Source organism: Dendrobates tinctorius, unplaced genomic scaffold (assembly GCF_039654945.1).
Source record: "Dendrobates tinctorius isolate UK_male_01 unplaced genomic scaffold, ASM3965494v1 ptg000293l, whole genome shotgun sequence".
NCBI classification, from domain to species: Eukaryota; Metazoa; Chordata; class Amphibia; order Anura; family Dendrobatidae; genus Dendrobates; species Dendrobates tinctorius.
The window spans coordinates 24264057-24276200 of NW_027361960.1; the positions used below are offsets into that span (position 1 = coordinate 24264057).

General features: G+C 44.5%; 1 protein-coding gene across 1 annotated transcript in view; it reads right to left on the reverse strand.

Moving 5' to 3' along the window:
• SLC22A3 (solute carrier family 22 member 3) overlaps positions 1-12144 on the reverse strand; it is a 469228-nt gene that overhangs the window by 161463 nt on the left and 295621 nt on the right. The window lies entirely within an intron of this gene.

Genomic DNA, 12144 nt, shown 5'->3' on the forward strand with positions numbered 1-12144 from the left:
AAACAGGCCTAATGGTACACGATCAATGTGAGGTTACAAGACGAACATACACAATTTAGGGCCATTTACACACTGCAAATATACATATATATATTATTCAGCCAATATTTTTCTGTAAAAATGCAGTGGATGTCAGAGAATAGTGGATATTTTTTTCAAGCAAATTAAGGCTGAGAAGAGGTCAATGCATATACAATGCGCACACCTGATGTATAAGAATAAAAAAACCACAATTGTATTGACACCAAAAACACAAAACCAATAAAAAAAATTAAAACCCGTGTGACCACACCCCTTAGGTGCATGATGACCTGGTTGACAAAGAATGTAAACTTGTATAATACAATGAAACAAGTCAGTAATGGGAGCATCATACATGAAATATAGGCAACAATAAAGCTAACTGGAGAAACAGATGATCATCCATAGGAGAGGTACCTCAGGAAAATTAACAAAAGTTAACCAAAGATGGGCATCCCCATAGTTGGTGTAGTTACCATGCCAAACAAACCACAATAAACTCTCAAACTACAGCACATGCATGAGAGAAAAAAAGTATGGCAAATGGGTCACCAATATTAATGACAACTTAAAAGTGAACCTTTGGTTGAGGCACAATGAAAAATCATGTAAGGAAAATTTTGAAGGCAGGATGGTGGGTAAAGAGGGGGGATATGAGAAAAGATGGTGCCAAAACACATGACACTGTCATCCCAGTGAGAAAGCACAGGTCTATCAAAAGATCAGATCAAATAATACCATGGTGACCAGTGGCTCTGGAGACCAGGGGTGTGGGGAGATCCTCACACATATGACTGCAATTGCAGCTTTATCAGGGGGATTGTGCTAGACGGTGTCAGCAACACATGTATAAATATAAGTCAAGATTAGTGATCGATAACTGGTGTGTCCTGTAGCATGCAGCCATAATGGTATGAGGGATGTTACCAGCTGAACAGCTGATTCTGGATGACGTGCGGCTGAAGTCAGCATGTGCGCTGAAGAACAGCTGATTCCAGATGACATGCGGCCAAAGTCAGTGCGTGTGCTGAAAAGCCAGAAGAACAGTTGAACAGCTGATTCCGGACGACGTGCGGCCGGAGTCAGCGCAGTGAGGGTCCCAGTGTCAGGAGAGAGCAAAGCTAACACAGATGGGTTACTCAGCATCACATGCAGATGCATGTGCATTAGATCGGCAAATACTTTATATCAAAGCCAAGCCAAATGTTTTATAAGTCAATTACACCAGATGAGATCCAATGAGCAGGAGACTCGAAGTATGAGGCCAAAGCATGAGCCACAGTGTTTAAAGTACCAGGGGGGTTACAGGCAAGTACCCCGTCACCAGGTTATAGGGCTATCTGAATAAGCATATTGATCAGTCCCAGATATGTAAAATGGAAAAAAGACAAATATCCAGTGAGAGTTGACAATCCATTAGGGGGGATTAACAATGGATATAGGTCTGTGTGGTCATAGTGGTCCAAGTGAACTAGCCCAGGAACACCGTGAAGAGGAGTTCTTCATTGAATCCAGAGGGGGCAACAGATGTAGATAAAAGATCCCTCTTCACTCCACTTGTAGCAATTGTTTATGGCAGCTACCACCTCTTCCGTTGCCAACGGTCCTTTGTAGGCCAAAAAAAACCCGTATGTTATTAGATTTGCCACCATGCTTGGTCAGGAAATGGGCAGCAACAGAGGTTAATGTCTTACCCTTCTTAAGATCGGAGGCTGCCATTTGGATGGTTGATAAATTCTTTTGTGATCGTTTTCTCAGTTCCTGGGAAGTTTGACCAATATATACCCTGTGGCAAGGACAAATAATAGCATAGATTATTGCTACTACATACTAGAGTCCAGGAGGTTAGTAAAAAAATCCCTGGTGGACTGCATAAATGGACCGACACTGCAGTCTGCCCAAGGGAATGAGCTCCTGAATCGAATACCCCAATATAGCCTAGTGGGAGATCCAACAAAATGGCTCCTGGTCAAGATAACACGCAAATTGGGCACCCTCTTCACAGTCAACAAAGGCCGTGTGCTAACAAGTGGTTAGGTCAGGTCTTCTGTCATGTGAATAGACCAGTGATTCCATAAAATACCCCTCACTTGATCCCACTGAGTGTTGTACTTGGTGATGAATCTTGGCATGGGGTCTTGTTGGCAATTATGGGGAGTGAGTAATGAGTCCTGACTCTGACTATTAGCTCGCTGGAACGGTTAGCCACGCTGCCGAAACCTCTCCGTAAGAGCCGTGGCCTGTGATCCGAAATCCTTATCCAAAATACAGTTCCGCCAGGTCCTAAGAAATTGTCCTATGGGACACTCTTTCTCTTGTGGAATGGATGAAAGCTCTCAAACTGAAGCAGGCTATTAGTGGCCATGGGTTTCCTGAAGAGGTCAGTGGTAAGATTACCGTCAGCAGTGGATACCTTGAGATCCAGGAACATGGCTGAATTGGAGGAAAGAGAAGGGGTTAAAAAAATGTTATACGCATTGTCATTAAGCTTTTTCAAAAATTGTAATTAGTCTGAGCCCAGCCAAACAAATAATATAATATCTATAAAACGGTGCCAATGCCGGACATAATCACGGAACTAGTGGGATTGGTAGAACACTGTCTCCACCCACCAGCCTAAAGCCTAAAAAGATGTTGGCATAGGCTGGTGCGCCGTGGATCCCCATAGCCACCCCAGACATCTGACGAAAAAATGATCTATCAAATAAAAAATATTTGTGATGAAGAACAAAATTCATAATATCCATCACAAGAGAGTTGTGCATACGATCTGCATTACTCTGTTGGTCCAAGAAGAAGGCGTGAACCTGGACGCTGTCCATGTGGCTGATGTCTGAGTACAGGGACTCGACAGCGCATGTGACCAGCAGTACCTGATCTGGTAGCACAATCTCATGGCAGAGCTAAATAAATTGGGAGCAGACCCTGATGAATGGAGTATTGAGACAAGTGGTTGTAAGAAAAAAATCCCCCTCCGGTATTTAACTTGCGCTTACTTGTGCTGCATTATGATTATCCAGGCCATTACAAGTTCACAGACACTTTGCCAACCATTTTTAGTGATACCATTTTGGTGTAGATACGATCTTTAAATCACCCGTTACTGCATTTTATTTCAATGTAGCGGCGACCAAAAAAACATAATTCTGACGTTTTTAATTTTTTTTCTCGTTACGCCATTCAGTGATCAGGTTAATTCTTTTTTTATGTTGATAGATTGGGTGATTTGGGGTGATCAGGTTTGTCCTGATGAATAGGTCCTTGTGTGACTTTGAAACGCCTTGACTTTTAAACCTGTTCAAATAAATGTTTTGATTTTAAGGATTATTCCATCTCGGCAGCACATAAGTGATACCTTTGTTCACTTTCTTTAACATCTGGGGTCATCTTCTCGACCGGTATCTGTGCACCAGCTGTTATATGCAATTTATGTGTTGCCATGAAGCAACTCAGCAAGGTGAGTGTATCTCCCCTTTTCTTGATACCCCTTTGTCATTGGATAAGACCCTATTGCGCTTTCTCTCTTCCCAGTTTATTTTTCTATTTAAGCTTAGGAAGCTGATAGTCCATTGATGTACGAGGCCAGGTGACTTGATTGTCCCAACCTGGATTCTCTAAACGTCTTTGAGGGTTCAGTGATGGTTGATGAGGTAGCTCTGTATTTCTTCAGTTGGAGTGATGATGCCATGACTTCTGTAATGTAGACTCCCTGAACACAGGCAGATCCTCCTTTTTATAGGTCACAATTTCTCATTCAGTCATTCCACCACGGGCTTGGGTTTGGGGGAAGGTGGTAGGGGACCATCCCTCACTGCTGGATTGTTCAAACAACATGTATAGGTTGGGTCATCAACATATTATCAAATATTCAAACATTGTGCCTTTGTTTCCCAAAGATTGTGGAACAATACTAGGACTGCAATACAAGGACTGATACAATCAGCAGACAGTTAACATTTGCAGCCAGTGAACAATAATTCAATGGTAATAAGGGTCAACAGGCATTCTCACATGAACTCTCATGTCCCTGGGACTACTGAAATAATATGTCTGGATAATTCAGATTAAATGCGATGTCGCCACACCTATACCACTTGTTATTACAGTGCTATGAAGTCCTTCTTTTACTTGTACAAGATGTCAATGATACCTTAATGTTTTCAGACAAAAAATTTTAAACTGTGCCACATTTTATATCAAGTTTCTCAGATGAAAAAAAAATGATACATTTCGGAAACAAAAGTAATTCAGACAAATTTTTTTGATGTATAACTTCATGAATTATCAAGAAATTGTATTTTACAGTTGTTACACTAATAATAATACCAAACATGCCATACCATTGAAACATATAGAAAATAATATTTTTATTTATACAAAAAATGAATGAGGTTTGTTTTTTTAAACAATATATGTTATATTTAACATTAACTATTTCTAAACTTTAACTAACCTAACTCTTTCTTTAAATATAAGATAGATTACTAGCGCCACTAAATGAGATAAGGAATTGTATATGTCTAAAATAATGCCAGAGCATTTTAATTTATCTTCAACCCCCTTCACACATCCTGACACTTTCGGTACTGGAAAAATCAGTACCAGTGAGATCCATGGTCCATGTCTGTGTGCCCTCCGTGTGACAGTTTGACACTATCCATGTGGCATACATGTGACCATCTCCATGTGTACGTGTGTACCATCAGTGTGACAAGTAATGGAATAGAATGAAGAATACAAATGACATATTGTTAGGTGTTAGATGTACAATGATAGAGAAAGATGAATAGATGGAAATATGTGTCATGAGTGTGTCAGGTCCTCCTCATTTCCTCTCTCTATAAAATCTCGCCAGACCTTCTCTTTCTCACCAGTGAAAGTCTACTTCCTGGTTTGCTGGAGTTGCTGTGCTGAAGTTGGAGATCATTGTTATTGCTTGAGATTGTTGTACGCTGTTTTTATGCTTTCATCTACCTTTTGTGAGTGTTTTGTATGTTAGGTGCTTTTTGCTATCTCTGTTTGTCTTAAGTGTTTATACACTAGCATTTCTGTCCCAGGAATCCTTGGGGAGGGGGAGGGGACAGCTTAGGGTATAACAGGAGAACAATAAGGCTGGTGGCCCAAACCCCCTCACCTATTGAGGTACCTTTGCGTGTGTACTTTTCTGTACCTTTATTTTAATTAATTAACAAAATAGAGTGGGGTCGCCCTTATTTTTATTAACCAGCTAAGGGAAAGCAGAAAGTTTTGAGCTGTTATTATTATTCTGGGAAGGGACCAATATCCATAAAGGTTCCCAGCCTATTAATATCAGCTTGCAGCTGTCTGCATAGGCTTTTCTGGTTATTAAAAAGGGAGGACCACCAAAAAATGACATGGGGTTCCCCCTATTTTTAACAATCAGCAAAGGTTTATTAGACAGCTGTGGGCTGATATTAATAGGCTGGGAAGGGGTCATGCATATTGGCCTTCCAGACTAATAATACCAGCCCTCAGCCAATCATGTATTACTGATGCTAAGCACAAGAGTTGGCACATCTAATGGATGCGCCATTTCTGGGAAGGCTGAGGGCTGGTGTAATTAGTCTGGAAGGGGGCCAACATCCATGGCCCCTTCTCAGCTTATTAATGTCAGCCCACAGCTATATGTTTAGCATTTGCTGGTTATTAAAAATAGGGGGGACCCCATGCACCATTTTTTTGGGGTTCTGCTTTTTAATAACCAGTAAAGGCTATACAGACAGCTATGAGTTGATGTTAATAAATTGGGAACCTGTCAGGATCCTGTCAGTGCCGGCGTGCAGCCTCCGCTGAGCAGGGACTCACCCACACTGTAGGGGGGCCCTGGGCCAGGAACAGCCAGAAAGAGAAAGTACAGATACACAGGACCTGTGGACGCTGAAGATTAGCAAGCAGTCACAGGACCTACAGTCTTGTGACTGCAAGGGGGCGGGGCTTAGCGTCCTGCTTTCAGAGATGGCGGGACACTATACAGAAATACTCAGAGTCAGGCAAAACGGAGGTCATACACAGAGATATCAGTAAAGTACCAGGGATGAGACAGAATGGATAGTCAGGGCCAAGCAGAAGTCAAAACCAAACAGACATAGAAGGTACCAAGCAGAATCCAAAGCAATATCCAGAGAACAGACCAAGTCGCACACAGAGAATCAAGCAACCAGAACACAGCACAAACATACTCAGGGGTCACAACACAATGCGAAGGGCGAAAGTATAACTAACGGGGATTGGAGCATCCTGAGGCTATAAGAAGCCTCTCCCAGAACCAGGGAGAGGCCACAATCATAGCCCCAGGTGTGCAGGTAAGCCTGCACTGGGATTACAACCTTTAACCCCAGAAATGCCAGTCATCAGCACTGGTTCCAGACATTAACCCCACATGTGTGAGTCAAACCGGCACTGAGATCATGACAGTACCCCCCTCTCAACGGGGGGCTTCTGGACCCCCAGGCTTGCCCGGGTACTTAGCATGGAAAGCCCGCACCAGGCGATCAGCATGCATCAACCGGGCCGGTACCCAGGACCTGTCTTCCGGTCCATACCCCTTCCAATGAACCAGGTACTGTACCAACCGCCGTACCAACCTGGAATCTACGACATGACCAACCTCGTACTCCACCTGCTCCTCGACCAAAACATGAGGAGCAGTGGACTCGGAGTCTCCCCGGACTGCTTTAAAAGTTTTCAGTAGAGATTTGTGGAAGACGGGATCTTGAAAGAGGGTGGAAGGCACAGCGTATACGCCACTGGATTGATTTTTTTTCCACAATCTTGTATGGGCCAATGAATTTGGGACTCAACTTGGCTGAAGGAACCTTCAACTTAATGTTTCACATGGAGAGCCAAACCTTGTCTCCAACCTGAAATGTGGGCCCTGGTGTTCGTTTCCTGTCCGCGAAAAACTTATACCTGCCCTGAGACCTAGATATACTCCGCTGATCTTCTGCCCATGTATTCTGTAATCGCTGAACAGAGCCCTCAGCCCCGGGACACCCAGAGTCCAGACGAGAAAACTCACCAAAATGAGGACTGAACCCATGATTGATCAAAAAAGGAGTCATACCCGTGGATTGACTCACTCGACTATTGAAGGCAAATTCAGCCAACGGCAGTGCATCGCACCAGTCATTCTATCTAGCAGAGGTTAGACACCTGAGCATCTGTTCCAGGGACTGGTTAGTGTGATCCGTCTGACCATTGCTGTCAGGATGGTATGCAGACGAAAAGGACAGAGACATCCCTAATTTTTTGCAGAAAGCACGCCAAAACTTAGCCACAAACTGCACACCATGATCAGACACCACATTCAGGGGTACCCCATGCAACCGGATCACATGCTGCACAAACAACCTGGACAACGTCTCTGCTGACGGTAGTGCGGACAGGGGAACAAAATGAGCCTGCTTAGAAAACCTGTCCACCACTACCCATACCACTGTATTACCCTTAGATGGAGGGAGATTGGTTTCAAAATCCATGGATAAGTGAGTCCATGGTCTTTCGGGCACTGCCAAGGACATCAGCTCCCCTGCCGGCCGGCTATGAGAGCTTTTAGAACGAGCGCAGACCCCACAACCAGCAATGAATTTTTTTATGTCCGAACCAAGGGTAAGCCACCAAAAGATCCTAGCCACCGCCAGATGCGTGGCTGAAATACCAGGGTGAGCACTCAGCTTGGATTCATGGAACTCCTGCAAGAGTTTCAGGCGAAGTTGCTCTGGGACAAACAACTTCCCCTCCGGCTTGGCCGCCGGGGTCTGCGAATGGGCCCCCTGAATCTGCCGTTCCAATTCAGACGAGACCTCTGCTATCACAACCCCAGGGTGAAGAATGGAGGACGGTGGCTCGGGGGAGACACCGGCTGAAAACTGCGCGATAAGGCATCAGCCTTGACATTCTTAGAACCTGGACAAAATGTAATCGTAAACTGAAAACGGGAAAAAAAAAGTGACCAACGGGCCTGTCTGGGCGTTAGTCTTTTAGCAGACTCAATGTATTACAAATTTTTGTGATCCGTGATCACCGTAACCGGGTGACTGGCCCCCTCCAAAAAGTGCCTCCATTCTTCAAACGCCAATTTGACCGCAAGAAGCTCTCTATTGCCTACGTCGTAATTTCTTTCCGCAGCAGAGAACTTCTTGGAAAAGAAAGCACATGGCCTGAGGTCAGTTATAATGTCAGGATCCTGTCAGCGCCAGCGTGCAGCCTCCGCTGAGCAGGGACTCACCTGCACTGTAGGGGGGCCCGGGGTCAGGTACAGCCGGAAAGTACAGATACACAGGACCTGTGGATGCTGAAGATTAGCAAGCAGTCACAGGACCTACGGTCCTGTGACTGCAAGGGGGCGGGGCTTAGCATCCTGCTTTCAGAGATGGCAGGACACTATACCGAAATACTCAGAGTCAGGCAAAACAGAGGTCATACACAGAGATATCAGTAAAGTACCAGGGATGAGACAGAACGGATAGTCAAGGCCAAGCAGAAGTCAAAACCAAACAGACATAGAAGGTACCAAGCAGAATCCAAAGCAATATCCAGAGAACAGACCGAGTCGTACACAGAGAATCAAGCAATCAGTACACAGCACAAACACACTCACGGGTCACCACACAATGCCAAGGACGAAAGTATAACTGACAGGGATGGAAGCGTCCTGAGGCTATAAGAAGCCTCTCCCAGAACCAGGGAGAGGCCACAATCATAGCCCCAGGTGTGCAGGTAAGCCTGCACTGGGATCAAAACATTTAACCCCAGAAATGCCAGTCATCAGCACTGGTTCCAGACATTAACCCCACATGTGCGAGTCAAACCCGCACAGAGATCATGACAGAACCTTTATGAATATTTGCCCCTTCCTAGAACAATAACACCAGCCCCCAGCTGTCTGCTTTCCCTCAGCTGGTTAATAAAAAGGAAGACCCCATGCCATTTTTTAAATTTATTTATTTAATTAATGAGCTGACTACAACTATCATCAGCATCACCTGGTCTCGCTGATCACAGAAAAAACAGGTAAGAAGATGATAATAGTTGTAGTTAGCGCATTTCCCAGGTGGCAGGAGCTGACTACAATGGTCATCAGCATTGTCTGGTCTTACTGATCATAGGGAGAGCAAGCGAGGATGATGAGAGTTGTTTTCAGCACCTGGTACGTACCGTACAAAACATACAAGCAAAAATAAGAGTCATGTAAACTGAACGCAAAATAAAGAAAAAATGAACAAAATGAGATCAAATTGAGCAAATAAATACAACACAACAGGTGACAAAATCAGAGACATCACATGATAAGGCTATTAGCCTGAAGGTTCAAATGGAATATGACAGTGTTACAATGCAGTCATGTGCATATAATCAAGGAAAGGTGGGCACCACAGGAGTATAAGAAAATATTATGCTAGGGCCGGGGGCAGCTCATGCGCTTATTAAATAGTAGAAAACAGGCGAAGAAAAGAAACACAAGAAAATAGCGCACACACAGCCTATACCAATATAGAAAAAGGCTTTATTTAGACGAAAATGCCAAGCAAACAGACAATAGACAATTTAAAAAACAGCATTAAAATCATGTGCAAAAAACATGGATATACGTGAGCAGATATATGAAAAAAGAGCAATTCCATGTACATTTAATAATTAACAATACATACATGTGCATATAAATGAACACACCACTGACTGAACATCCTCAAGAGGGCACTGCCTGGAGAATCATGGAGCAAAAAAATGTTTTTGGACAAAATGTATATATAAATACTCTTAGGTGGAAAAAAAGGTGTAATATAAAATACAAATTACAATTATCCAAAAGATTTTTAGCCATGTATCAAGTATGCATATTTACTGAAAATAGTATATGTCACGGTCGGGGGTTGTGACCTTTGGCCGGCAAATGGCTATCACATGTGCAGGGGGGGGCTTATCTTAGTTATCCCACCTCTGCCAACAATGTGATGAAAACAGCAAGCTAGTCTTGCCCTAACAATTTACCGCAGGGGCTTATTGTAGTTATCCCACTGCTGCCACAATATGTCACGAACTGCAGGGATTTATGTATATCCCACTTTTGGTTCCGCTTTGGAACTTGCAGCTCTCCGGTGCCCCCTTTTACCCTGAGGTCAGTCACGGAACTGCACCTAGGATAATTATTCACCGGACGGGATACTTGTTGTGCACTGGCTATTAGGCCCGCTGCAGCGAGGGAACTATAAAGGCTCTGGCTGCAGCCAGACAATCAGCTTATAAAACCCCTTTCGTTACTGCCAGCTAGCCCATCTAGCCCAGAGCACACTTCGCTGCCACCAGCTTCCGATTTCGCTATCAATATTTAAATTAATAAAGGGGGACGAAGTCAACCCAAATTAGTAGCGTAATCACTTCAGGCACGTAAAAGTTCGGTATAGAACATGGAGATGAACTAGTAGTATTATATTTTACTCCAAAAGGTAGGCAGTGTTTACAGAAGGTATAAAAAGATTTTGCAATATGAGACAATTAAAATATATACAAAGCGAATACAAATAAAAGGGGATTAAGAGAAGAAATAAACTCACGTATTGCTTAGATCATCTTAGGCAAAACCATGCAGGTGGGAGGAGCCAGACATCACAATGCATTAAGGGGTCTGGTTTCAGCAGTTTCCCAGGCACGAAGTGACTGCAGACTGAGGGAAAGTACCGTAAAACCTCTGGGCTTGTGACATCACTAAAGGGGCTGGTTTGTGGCAGTCCTCCCCCTGCTTTCAGAGTTACAATCTGGCTAAGAAAACTATAATAATCATATCTCAAAGAGGGTACCTCGTATAGAATCGCACATAGTATCATCTTATTCAGCTTGTCACTGGCGTTCATTCAAAACCAAACACGAAGCTCTGGCTGCGCAGGAATCCACTTTTCGGATTCCGCTGAAGCTAGAATTTTGAAAAACACAGGCTAAATAGTCCCGTCGAACAACGTCCCGGATATGTAGTTTTCGCATTTCTATCATAAATTCACATTGCTTTATGACCAAATGATTAGATTCCAATTATAGTCTATGAGAAGTCAGAGCACATGGGAAAGACAAAGGGGCTCCCTGCTTGGAGGAGTGAAATCACTGTTAGGGTTGCGGATTGCACTAAATATAAAGAATTGCGATCGCAACCCGGGGTCCACCGTGCAGAGATGGTAGACTGCTTGGTAATGGCGGAGTGCAAAGTAAACACCGGCGGGTAACCACTGACCCGGTGTATACAGGAGCAAACTCTGTTACTTCACAGAGTTCGCTGGTACAAAGGCCGGAGCCTGTTAACTCCACAGGACTCGGCAAATGGAGCCGTAGTGTAGAGTCTCAGGACTCTGCCCCCAGTACACAGGGATAGAGTCCCTCTTGACTCACTAGCGTGCGGCACCGCAACTGCGTTGCCAGCAAAACAGATATATTTATAAACGAGCGTGCAAGGGTGCACAAAGCCGCTCAGGCGGACATCGCCAGTTGCCCCGGATTGGGCAGATAAGCACACAGGTTGCGCATGGCGCTGCACAGGTGATGGCTGTTACTTGCCACGGTACGATAGTGCCCCACAGGGGGCGACACCATCAGATGCTAGTGTGTGCTGAGAACTAGGAGCACAGTGGCATGAGCATTGCCACCCATTGGCGCTGACTCTAACTCTGAATCCCTAACACAAACACAACCAGAGGGAGGGAATCTTAATGAGTCCGTCACCAGATACATGCATCCATACACACAAATAACAATTAGAGTCTATACTAGCACATGGCCGAGCGGCCATGCGACTCTTTTATAGCGGCGTCCTTCCAGGGCCTTCCCAGTGGACCAATCTGAGCAGGAATGAGACCTGCGCATGTGACCTCCGATTTCCAATGAGAGGTCGTCCCACAGGCATGCTCAGTAAGCAAAAGACAGGACTTAGTCCCAGAAGCATCTGCTTGCTGCTGACTCAAGCATGGTGTAATAGCAGAGCTAGATGGAGCAATCAGACACCTAGCATCAGCCTGGGACCGACATCTCTGCTGAGCAGGGATCTCTGCGGCTGCAGAGGGATGGGAGACTGTAGAGGACATGGCTTGAGATTCCCACTGTGCAGTGGGGGAAACTTGA